We start from the raw sequence: 11,876 nt of genomic DNA, 5'->3' as shown, positions 1-11,876 counted from the left end.
AAGCATGAACAAATTGTTAGAATCAAAATGACTCAAGTGTCAATTCTCTTCATTGCAAATTTTCTGACAGAAGTATATGATGCCATCATGTATGACATCTTTTAGGAAAAAAATGGTCATTTTTTGTAGTATTTGAGAATATTATGACTTTTCCCTGTGGCCTCTGACAATACTCTGATATGCAAAGTTATCTTTTCAACATGTATGTCTTATTATTGTCCTTACCAAATTAACAAACTCTCAGGTGCTAATTAATCAACTATTTTTCATATGATTCAGGTTCTCTGCCAACAACTTCCATAACCATCAGGAAATTCTACAACTTCTGCAAGATTAACAATTTTACCTTACACTGTATTTATCTCATGTGGTTTAAAACATCCAGAAATCATTGATAAACTGACCCTGCCCAAACTAAAGCATGGTGAATTATAGAAGATGTTCTCTGTTAAGTGGGGAGGGATTGCAGGTTGAACTTAATTTTATAAGTGGTCAATTTATTACAGTATATTGTTCTATTATCTATTTCACTTCTTTTTTTAAAAAAGTGATATTTGAGGGCACTTAGATAATAAAAAGTTGAGAAGATAAGTAACTGATGCACTCTGTAAGCTTGAAATGTTTTCAAGCATAAGATACAATAAGAAATAAAGCTAAGAAATGGCAGAGGAAATAGAGATAAGAGGATGAAATTGCAAAACTGAATCTATAATAATATCTCAATGGCTAGCGTTGTGGTGCCAAGAAGGTGGTGAAGTCAAAGATTTCGTAAAGATGATAATAAACAGATTGCAAAGAAAAAAGATTGAAATTTTTATAGAGAGAATTTTTACGGCGATATTACAGATAGAGAACAGGGAAGAGAAGTTGGAGTGAGAGACTATCTGCTTCTTAAATTACTCCCTCTGTAGAGAACAAAAAACCAATTTGCTGAAATCTTTATTCCCCTCTATGACCCTATCTTTACCTGAAAACTCTCAGCCCTGGATTAATGTCACAATCCTCCTTTTCCATCCCTGGGGAACAGAGCAAATAAGCTCATCTGAAACCTCAACTGCCCAGCCTGTGAAATAAGGCTGGTCATCCATTCTCACAGAGGAGCCAACTGGAGGTAGGATTTTTGGTTCTGAATTCAGCTAAACATCTTCAAAGAATTGTATCTGGCCTTCCTTATCCAGGGCTATCAGTGAAGGACTGGCTGGCTTTCAGAGAAGAACAATACACAGTCAGCTGAGACATTTTCTGTTGGGCTCTCTAGAGAAGGCTGTGGGGCTTGTCAGTAAGAGTTTATATCTATACGGTTTATATATTTTTATTTTATTCAGAGATTTATAAAGAAATTTACATGGTAAATATTACTTGTTATCAAGAAAAATGCTTGTCTACTCTCTGGTCATTAAAGCAAAATCCTCCTCTCAGGGCCCAGCCATGGACAAAGCCCAGATTTAATCTCCAAGAGTCTGCCAGGCACTCTGTGGTCAGTGGGAAGCTCTCAAGTTGGGCTCCTGTTCCCTTGTGTCCTGTGCTGGTACTTAATCTTCCATCTCTTCAAGGTACAACTAGACAGAGCATCAAAGGTCTTGACATTGGAAAACTGTACTTTGCATTATCTTTAGACTTCTACACTTTTCAAAAAGTCTCTCAACATTTTCAGTAATTGTGCAGCAGTTTACCCAACACTAAGATTCTCACCGTAAAAATTAAAATAAATAAGTTTTGAAAAGGAAAAATGTGATCTTTGCAATTTTGTACAGAATCTATATAATGGGTGCATCCTTATAAATGGAGGAAAGATAACAAATTTAACTATTTTGGTTAGTTAACACAGTAAGTAATATACTTTATATATTACTAATTTTGAGATTATTTGTATTTTAAAATACTGCTTCAAACCCCTAAATCATTGTGAGTGGTAGAGTCTGCCATCTGCTTTGGCTGAAAAATTATATACAATAAGTTAGCCAAAATTCCTTCATTCCTGTATAATCTTATATGTGGGTGGTAATGGTTAGTTCTTAAAGATTGTTTCAACACGTGCATATCACAAAATACAAGTCGCCATTAAAAATTAAAATGTTCACCAAATATAAGATTATCTGATTCCCAGAAACAGAAAACATTACTGTAACATTAAGGCTAAAACTGTCAAAAAGGAAGCCAAGATACACTCAAGTCAAGCTTTTGCTGAAAAGTTAATTGGCTCATCTTTGAAACTTTGTCATGTTTGTTATGTAAGCAAGATACTTTCAGAGCCTAGAATATAGAAAGTGCTTATTGGTAAGTTAACATTGTGATCATTTATTTTGTAAATGTTAATATGAGAGATGTAATTCATTTTCTGCTATATTAGGATTTTCAAGTTCTGCTAAATCTAAGGCCACATTACTGGCAAGTTGGGATACCTCTAGACATCTGAAAAATATGAGTCCTACACAGAATCATATAAATTCTCTATTCATCAGGTTCTAAATTCTAAAACATTCTAAGCTTTTGGAACAAACCAATGGCATCCCAAATTTACAGTAAGGCTGCATGTGCAATACATGATCCTATAGGAAGAGAAATCCAGATTGTGCACAAAAATAACATATATTTTCACATCTGAAAGGGGATTTCAAGAAAGAAGGGACTCTCAGAACATGTGGTAAGTGGTAAATAAGTTACCAAAGGCTCTCTAAAAGAGAACATATTGTGGAAAAAAGAGCCTTAACGCAGAAAGCTAAAATGGCATGTCTGGAATCCTTACAGTGAAACAGACACTGAACTACTTTTTCCTAAAATTTAAAATGCATCTTATCCTCTAAAATACCACGTCCCTGTCATGCAGCTTACCTGGACATGGTGACGTGTTGGAATCATTTTCTAATTCATTGGCTCTTAAACTTGATGGGCACCAGAATCACCTGGAGGCCTTTTTGAAACCCAGATTGCCAGGCCCCATCCCAGAGTTTCCAGTTCAGCATGTCTGCAGCAGCACCTGAGAATTTGCATCTCTACCCAGTTCCCAGGTGATGCTGATGCTGCTGGTCCGGGGACCCCACTTTGAGAACCAAAGCTTAATTTATACCCTATATATGGTTACCAAATCCATTATTTCACCCTTTGGCTGCTACTTTTCCTTTATCACATCAGCACCTTAGCTCCAAATTTCCTCACCTAGCAATGGCAATACTTGGAGAGTTTAACAGCTGGTCCTCCTTTCTGGCTCAATTCTCCCTCTTCCTCTCAATACTACCATCTCTTGCCAGGTAATTGTTCCTTAAACATCAGTTCATCATAGATCTTCCTTGCTCAAAAACTCATGGCTCTTATGCTGAGCACAAGGCATTTTAAATTCTCTACTTGGCTCATAAGGTCTGTAATAGCCTGTAGAATGTGGACACCCTGTTCCCTTCCCTGCCTGCTATAAAGGAGTATGTGAGGATTACATAAGATACAGTCAGTTCTCGTTATGCACAGTGTGGCATTCTATAAAGTCACTTGTGAACACTGAATTGGGGAATATGACCCACCGCTCCTACGGGAAATGCAAGGTTAGAATGCTGCAAGACTTAGTGACATTTTCTTCAACTGATCAATACATAACCTTGTTCTCTGTGTGTTTCCCTTTAAAGTTACTTTATTTAATATATATTGTTGATATATTAACATTGAACTCACACCAACAACACTGTACCTCGTGTCTGAAAGAAGCTAATTGAACACACATACTTTCTCCGTAAAGTCACAGCCTCTTGCCCTGAGGAACACCAGGCAGCATTGCAGCATTACACATGGGGGACATATTAAACAGCAAAGTCACCAACACAAGGCACAAAAAGATAAGAAATGAGGCACTAAATAGACTGTAAGAAGGACACATGTTTACAGTATGGGCTGAAACGAGGGTAGAGCATCACCTTGCTCCCCCTTAGTCGGGAATGTGCACATCGAGAGAATCAAATTTTTCACTACTTTGTGCATATCTGCAAATGGACATGAAAGCCCTATGAGTGTTGATTTGGGGGCTGCCAGTACATTTTAGCTAGTGGGCAAGTGTGCGAACACGGACTCCACAAATATGAGGATCAACTATATTATGAAAGCATCTTTTCAAAACCAGAGTATTTCTCAATTATAAGAGCAATAATGATAACATAAGGCAGCTAACATTTTAGCCCCTACTATGTGCCAGAAGCTCTTCTAAGTACTTTACATAAGTTAATGCATTTAAATCTCACTAAAACCCTATGAGACAGGAGTTCTCAGTAGCCCCATTTTATAGATAAGGAAACTATGGCTCAAAGAGTAAATATTTGCACAGGTTCCCCAGTTAAAAGCAGGATAACTGGGATTGGTGCCCAGACAAACTGGTCCAAAGCCCACAGCCTCAACCACTATGGTAGGAATGTGAGCAGATTTTCTACCACTCCCTGAAAAGCCCCTTCTGCTCCAGCCAGTGTGGTCTCCCACATACTTATTCACTCATCAAACATTTTCTGAGTGCCCCAAAGGTGTCAGGTACTGTGTTTAGATACTGGAGTGATAGATAGAATGTCGATACATATAATCCATAACCAATCTATAAATCAAAATTGGGGTGAGTTTATTATGAGCCAACCTTTGAAGGCCATATAGCCCAGGAGAGTCCTTTCATGAAGAAATGGAGCACTCCAAAGAAGTGGGGTGTACAGAGTGGTTATACACCATCAAAGAGCATGTACCACATGTGATTGCAATGTCCCTTTTACAGTAGTCATGACGTTGACCTCTCGGCACGTCGATTGATGGACACAGTGGATATCAGGTCTGCTGTCTCCATGGGCATGGCTGTTGTCTCGAGTTGGGTGGTCACAGGATGTGCGCAGCAATCAAATCCTAGCCTAGGGAGAAATGCTTATCCTTAAGGAAATGCCAATGTGGGGGAAGTTGCATTTACATCTTAAGGGCATTGCTTTTGTCTTTGAGACATGTTAATTGCTTAAAGCGGATATACAATGGATGAACAGAGGCTACAGGCCACTTTTGGGGAAAAAAAAAAACAAGGTCAGGCCCAGTTAGTTTTACACTAAATGGCTTCCTCATATGCTCCAATATATCCTATTGCTTGCCATTTATTTATCAAGAAGAAGGATAGTCTCAGCTTTAAGGAGCTCACTGTCTATGAGACATGAAGAAAACAACAGTTATGAAAAAGTAGATAAGTACAGGGTCCCAGAGTGGGGACATCAAAAAGGGTCTCTAGATGGAGACCTCTTAGGAAAAGTGTCCAAGAGGAAGGAATATTTGACATGAGTTTAGATTAAGAAATAGGAATTAAGTTGATCAAAAAAGGGGTTAAGAGGACAGAAGAAACACATATAAAAAGACAGATATAAAGGATGCTAAAGCTTTCAGAAAATGGGGATATTTTTAAGGCTGGAACAAAGCGAACATGTAGGAGACAGTGGGAGATGAGACTAAAGATGAGGAGAGCAAGGGAAAGCCTGCGTGTCCAGCTCAGGAGTCTGAATGATCTCTCGGATGCTCTGAGCAGTCATTGAAGGAGTCTAAGCAGATGTCAGATTTAAGCAAATTTGGATTCTAGAAGGTAACTCTGGAGGCATTGTGGAGGAAAGATAAGAAGAAATTAAGACTGGAAGTAAAGGGACCTGTTGGGAGACTAGGCAGCAATCCAGATAAGATAGGCCTTGGCTCAGGCATGGGGTCTGCAGGTGGAGGAGGCCAGGAGGTGGGAAGCAGTGCTGGGCTCCTGGAGGAGGAAACTGAGCTGCCTCTCAGTCACGGGAAGACAGTGCCTGTCGTGGTCTCCCCACCCCCATGCCCAAATGACATGTTCCTCTCTACTACTGTACCTTTCCTCTCTTCTCCCATGTGAAATCCTCACTCTTTCTTCCCTCCACCTTCCCAAAAGTGGTCCCTTTGTGGACTTGATCTAGTTCACCTCTCCTAAGAAGCTGTCCTTAATTACAATTTCTCCATAATATTCCCATTTTTTTAAGTTCTATAATACAACGTACACTAAATACCTTGGTAGAATCTGATTACATCTTGCAAACCATTTCATGTATGTGAAGGAACTTGGAAACTTATAATTCTTTGTATTTCCTTCAATAACTACCACAAATACCTTGCACATATAGGTCAATAGACGTCCAGTAAAGTTCAGTAAAGAAGAAGTACCTTTTATAAGCTAAGAACTTTTATGAGCTCAGTTATTCCTTTAGATCAGCTGCTTGAACCATTTATCTTTCTCCACAGGTCAACAGTGTTGCCCAGAAAAATTGAATTTTCCATCTTCTCAAACTCAATAGAGCAAAGATAGAACTTCATTCCCCCTGCAAGCCTTAGAGAAAAGCAAAAACAACGTGTGACATCTAATTCTTTCTTCACAATCTCAACTCAAATTGCAACTGTTTTCCAGATGCTAACTGGTTTTCATTCTTAAAACTGACAGAAAATATTCTCATTATTTCTTATTTTTTGTGTGTGTGTGTGAGGAAGATCAGCCATGAGCTAACTTCTGATGCCAATCTTCGGCCCTGGATTAACATCTGTGCCTATCTTCCTCTACTTTATATGGGATGTTTCCACAACATGGCTTGACAAGCGGTGCATAGGTGTGCGCCAGGATACGAACCTGTGAACCATGGGCCGCTGCAGCGGAGCGCGTGCACTTAACCGCTGTGCCAAAGCGCTGTCCCCTCTCTTTATTTCTAAAGCTGAAATGTCTAAATCGTTCTCTGGTCTAGGTGGAGTTTCCATAAAATGAAAATGTACATTCCAGAAAAATCCTTAACTTTCCAGAATAATCCTTAATATATTATGGTAAACACCCTGGCAAAATGTCGCTGATTTTCTATGTCAGTGCCTCCACAAGGGTAGCCTTGCATTATCTTCCCTCCCAACCACCTCTCACTTTGCCCCTCCCCAGGCTCATGGGGTCAAAGTGTTTACTGAGCGCTAAGAATGATCAGAGTCTGAGGAAGGCTTCAAGGATGACTAAGCCATGTCTTCTGACCCCAACCAGCTCTCTCCATCTCTCCTTTAACCTCTATTTTTCTTTTTTTTTATTGTTTTTAAAGATTTTATTTATTTATTTTTCCCCCCAAAGCCCCAGTAGATAGTTGTATGTCATAGCTGCACATCCTTCTAGTTGATGTATGTGAGACGCAGCCTCAGCATGGCCGGAGAAGCGGTCCGTCGGTGCGTGCCCGGGATCCGAACCCAGACCACAAGCAGCAGAGCGCGCGCACGTAACTGCTAAGCCACGGGGCCGGCCCAAACCTCTATTTTTCTTACTCTGGTTTGTTTACTTGTTTAGTTGTTTACTTGTCTTGTGAATTGTTGTTTGTGGTTTATAATTACCATGTAAATTCATATTACATTTTGCCTTATAGTTTAGAAAGAACTTACATTAAACAAGGTTTTTTCCCCAGCCCTTTGATGTGTCTAATACCTTCCAATGCAATTCAAGTGGCTTCTTGTTTTTACATCTCCATAATTATTCCTTCAGAATTATGTTCACCCCACACTTTTGATCTAACCAGTGCTGCTTTTCCCTTTAAACTTTTCTATGCCAAGACTCACGTGAGGAATCCCTCAAGCACCATCAGCTAGGCGACCCCACATTCCTACATCTGTTTCCTTGATTTATTCCTAAATAAAGATGTTTCTTTTTTTTTCTTTTGTGAGGAAGATCAGCCCTGAGCTAACATCCATGCTAATCCTCCTCTTTTTTTTTTTGCTGAGGAAGACCGGCTCTGAGCTAACATCTATTGCCAATCCTCCTCCTTTTTTCCCCCCCAAAGCCCCAGTAGATAGTTGTATGTCATAGTTGCACATTCTTCTAGGTGCTGTATGTGGGACGCGGCCTCAGCATGGCCAGAGAAGTGGTGCATCAGTGAGCACCCGGGATCCAAACCTGGGCTTCCAGTAGCTGAACACGTGCACATAACCACTAAGCCACGAGACCGGCCCAAGATGTTTCTGAAACATCTAGTTACCTTTCAACTAGTCCATTTATATCAGAAAGATGCTGAGTTTTAGGAAAATACTTCAAAACACAAATTTTATATGTAATTTCAAAAGCAAAAAATTAGTTAAAAACTGGGTGGTAACTAGTTTTGCTACCGTATATTAATCTTTAACATGGGAGCAAACATTTTCAGAGAAGATAATTGATATTTGCCTATATCTATATTTTAGAATGTTAAAGGATTTACAGTTTTAATAGTATTTCAAATACCAGAGAATGAAAAACAGAATTGTTTCAGTTTTATGAAAGTTTTTTAGACATAGCAGATTTTCACAGCATATTACTTGAAAATAAAATAATCAGTTAGTGAGGTTTAATCAATGTGGTTTTATTTTAAACTTGCTCATTCCATAGGAGCATCAATAAAAGCCCTCCAGGAGTAGCTGACGTTCTTTACCTTCATATGAACACCAACTGTGTTTGCTTTAAGACTCAAACTGTCAGGCAACACCATAGCCCTCAACTCCGTTTAGTTGAGAAAAGGCTTTATGAATCATGTGTTTTTTCTAGGGGTGTGAAGCTCCCAGACTTATTAACTACAGGGAGAGAGTAAGAGTCAGAACACATTCAATAAACTCCAGTGTGCTCAGGTGAGAGGGCAGGTGCCTGAACTCACATCTGAAGAACTTAGAGGATGCTTTCTGACTCTGCTTCGTGCCTCTGACTAAGCAGTCTTGGACATCCCCGTTACGGCCACAGAATAACACAGGCAGCCTTGATGGACCAGAAATCCTCCTATGTCCATCATTTGTACAGAGCAAACTGGCTTAAGACCTCTCGTTTCCTGCTGCAGCGGTAATTTGCATAGATACAGAACGGCCATCTAGTGACTAAGAAGAAAACAGCAAGGTGCTTTACATGGAAAATGAAATTGTAAGTTTTTAAAAAAACAACAGTGAAGCACTAAAGTTGGTAAAGTTGACACAAAGTTGACACAATGTGGAACACGAAAGTTATAGTAAAACTGAAAAATGTGTAAGTGAAGTAATCTGTTGTTCTCTGTGCCTCTAAAACATGATTTGACATCTGACTCACAAATAGTCTAGTTCAAATATAATAGAATAACTTTGGAAATAAAATTCTCATCTCATCTCATCCAGTGATGTTGGCAGGAGTTCATATTAAATAGCCAGATGGTGAGTACCCATGTTGAAGTACCATTTTTATCACAGTGGAGAGAATAGGAGGCATAAAACCCAACAGACTGATGTTCAGATCTTCCCTCTTACCCTTGATCAATTTTGTAAACATGGTCTTTTTTTATTTTTTTTTTGTGAGGAAGATCAGCCCTGTGCTAACATCTGCCAATCCTCCTCTTTTTTTGCTGAGGAAGACTGGCCCTGGGGTAACATCCGTGCCCATCTTCCTCCACTTTATACAGGACGCCACTACAGCATGGCTTGCCAAGGGGAGTGTCGGCGCATGCCCGGTATCCAAACCGGCGAACTCAGGGCCGCCACAGTGTAGTGCGTGCACTTAACCGCTTGCGCCACCGGGCAGGCCCCTAAACATGGTTTGCTTTATCAGTTAAATATGAATTATAATAGTTACTTTAAAGGATTACTGTAAGAAATGCATGAGGTAATACCATAAAGTTACCGGTGTAGAGTGATAGTTAATTCTCCTCCCCTGTCTCTCTTCTATGAAACATACACAAATCATCTAAGAAGAGAACTCGTCTATACAATAAACATATGACAAAGAGTCAATGGCTCCAGAAGTAAGGGCCACCATTGTTGAGGGGTTAACCTCAACTGCTTCCAAATACTGTTAACTCTCAATTAATTTTATGTGTTTTCTGTCTTACAGACACTTCACTGGCTACAAGGAAAGGAGAAGGTGTGAAATTTAAATTGATCTATTTCACCCTTGAATGGCCAAGCTGTAACATCAGGTGTTTTAAATCACCTAGTTCATCAGGTTTTCTGCTTATTACTATATATTTTACCATGGTTCACAGCCCGAGAGAAATAGAAAATCATTATAATTTTACACAAGTGAATATATATGTTGACTATTACAGCTGGAATCTGAATATAGAGAGCAATGTTGTACATGTTTTGTCTTTGTTGATAGTACAGAATACTTTTGTTCAGGTTTTCTTTGGCATTATCATATATAATGAAGAACTCAGTAATATATGCCCTGGAGATAAAGATTTAGAAAAATCTAACATATTATCCTAGTCATGCCTCAAAAAAAAAATGCTATAAAAATAATGAGAGGATATTTTGAAGGCACTATTTTTCTTAATTATTTCCAACTTTATGTCCCTTTACCTCTTTTTAATCATTCTGCATCTTATTCAGTATGGGCTAGTTATCTCACAGTAATTAAATAACACTCAGCTGAGTCCACCGTGCCTCTTCAAGTGCCCCAGCCTGATGTCAGTCTCAGCTCTGACAAAAAGAAGCTAGGAAAACCTGTTCTGTGGTACTATTCTTAAGGATATCTTATTCTTACAATAATAGTTATATTTTTGAATGGCACAGTGCATTATAAAATCAAGTACTCAACCAATGTTGTATCCTCATTTTCCCTCCAGGGGGAGCACAAAATTCGTATGTAATGCAGGGTTGCTACTTTATTGTTTTTTCCTTCCAAGATATTTTATTACTTGTAAAACATGTTGACGTAAATAATCCATAATCAATCTATAAATCAAAATTTGGGTGAGTTTATTATGAGCCAACTTTTGAGGACCATGGGCCCTGGGCCTTCCTTCTCTAAGGAAGGTAGGGCACTGAAGAAGTGGAGTGTACAGAGAGGTTATATACCATCAAAGAGAATCTATCACATAGGATTGTAATGTCCCTTTTACTATAGTCACAAGATGGCCCTGCTAGATTGCCCTGCCAGAATAGCTATTGCTGGACACAGTAGGCAGGGCGTGGCTGGTGTCAGATCTGTTGTCTGGAGCTGAGGGGTCACAGGATGAGTGCAGCAGTCAAATCCCAGCCTAGGGAGAAATGTGTATCCTTAAGGAAATGCCAAGGAGGGGGAAGTTGCATCCTTATCTTAAGGGCATTTATTCTTCTCTTTGGGACACGGCAAAGCAGATACACAATGCAGGCGACAGGCCCTTCTGGAAAAATAAACCCAGGCCGAATTAGTTTTACACCAAACAGCTTCTTCATATGCTCCAATATATCTTATTGTTTGCCATTTATTTATCATTTTCTCCCTTTTGATCTATAATCTTTTGATAGAAAGAATTGATGATCAAAATATTGTCCCTCAGAGTCAGGGTGGTTGTTGCCTGTCCTGGGTCCATCATGTCCCTCGGTGCCAGGCTTTTATCTCATTTATTTTCCCAGTTGTCCACCTTGGGGGGAATTAATTGGATATGGTGGACAAGCAAAGAGGTATATATATATTAATAGAGGAAGCATTTCATGGGTTTTGGATTAATTTTAGGTTGTTGCACAAACACTGTATCTGTGCTTTTTATGAATCCTTGTATTTACGCTATTCACAATTATAGAACAAGTACAGTAACAATGATAATAATTTAACATCTTTGAAAAGATTAGTGTAAAATGAGTTCTTAGGCATAGTCCTTATCAAAAAAGGAAGTTTGTTCAAGGTTATAAGATCAATCGACCACCTCAGCTTTCATTACTCCAGCTTACATGACAGTCTTACTGCACTGAGTAAAGAAAACAGCAATTAGTTTAAATATTATGATTATACAAGAATTCCAAGAAGTAATAGAAATAGGAATTGCAATCCAGATCGAAAAAGGGAACAAATACCAGAAGGGAGCCAACGAAACAACTCAAGACTGAACGCAGGATTGCTTTCGCCTGCTTTTTCATGTGCCTTAGCAGATATGACACATTGGAAGACTCGTCAGGTA

Source organism: Diceros bicornis, chromosome 21 (genome assembly GCF_020826845.1).
Source record: "Diceros bicornis minor isolate mBicDic1 chromosome 21, mDicBic1.mat.cur, whole genome shotgun sequence".
Classification (NCBI taxonomy): Eukaryota; Metazoa; Chordata; class Mammalia; order Perissodactyla; family Rhinocerotidae; genus Diceros; species Diceros bicornis.
Note: the sequence above shows the minus strand (reverse complement) of the source record.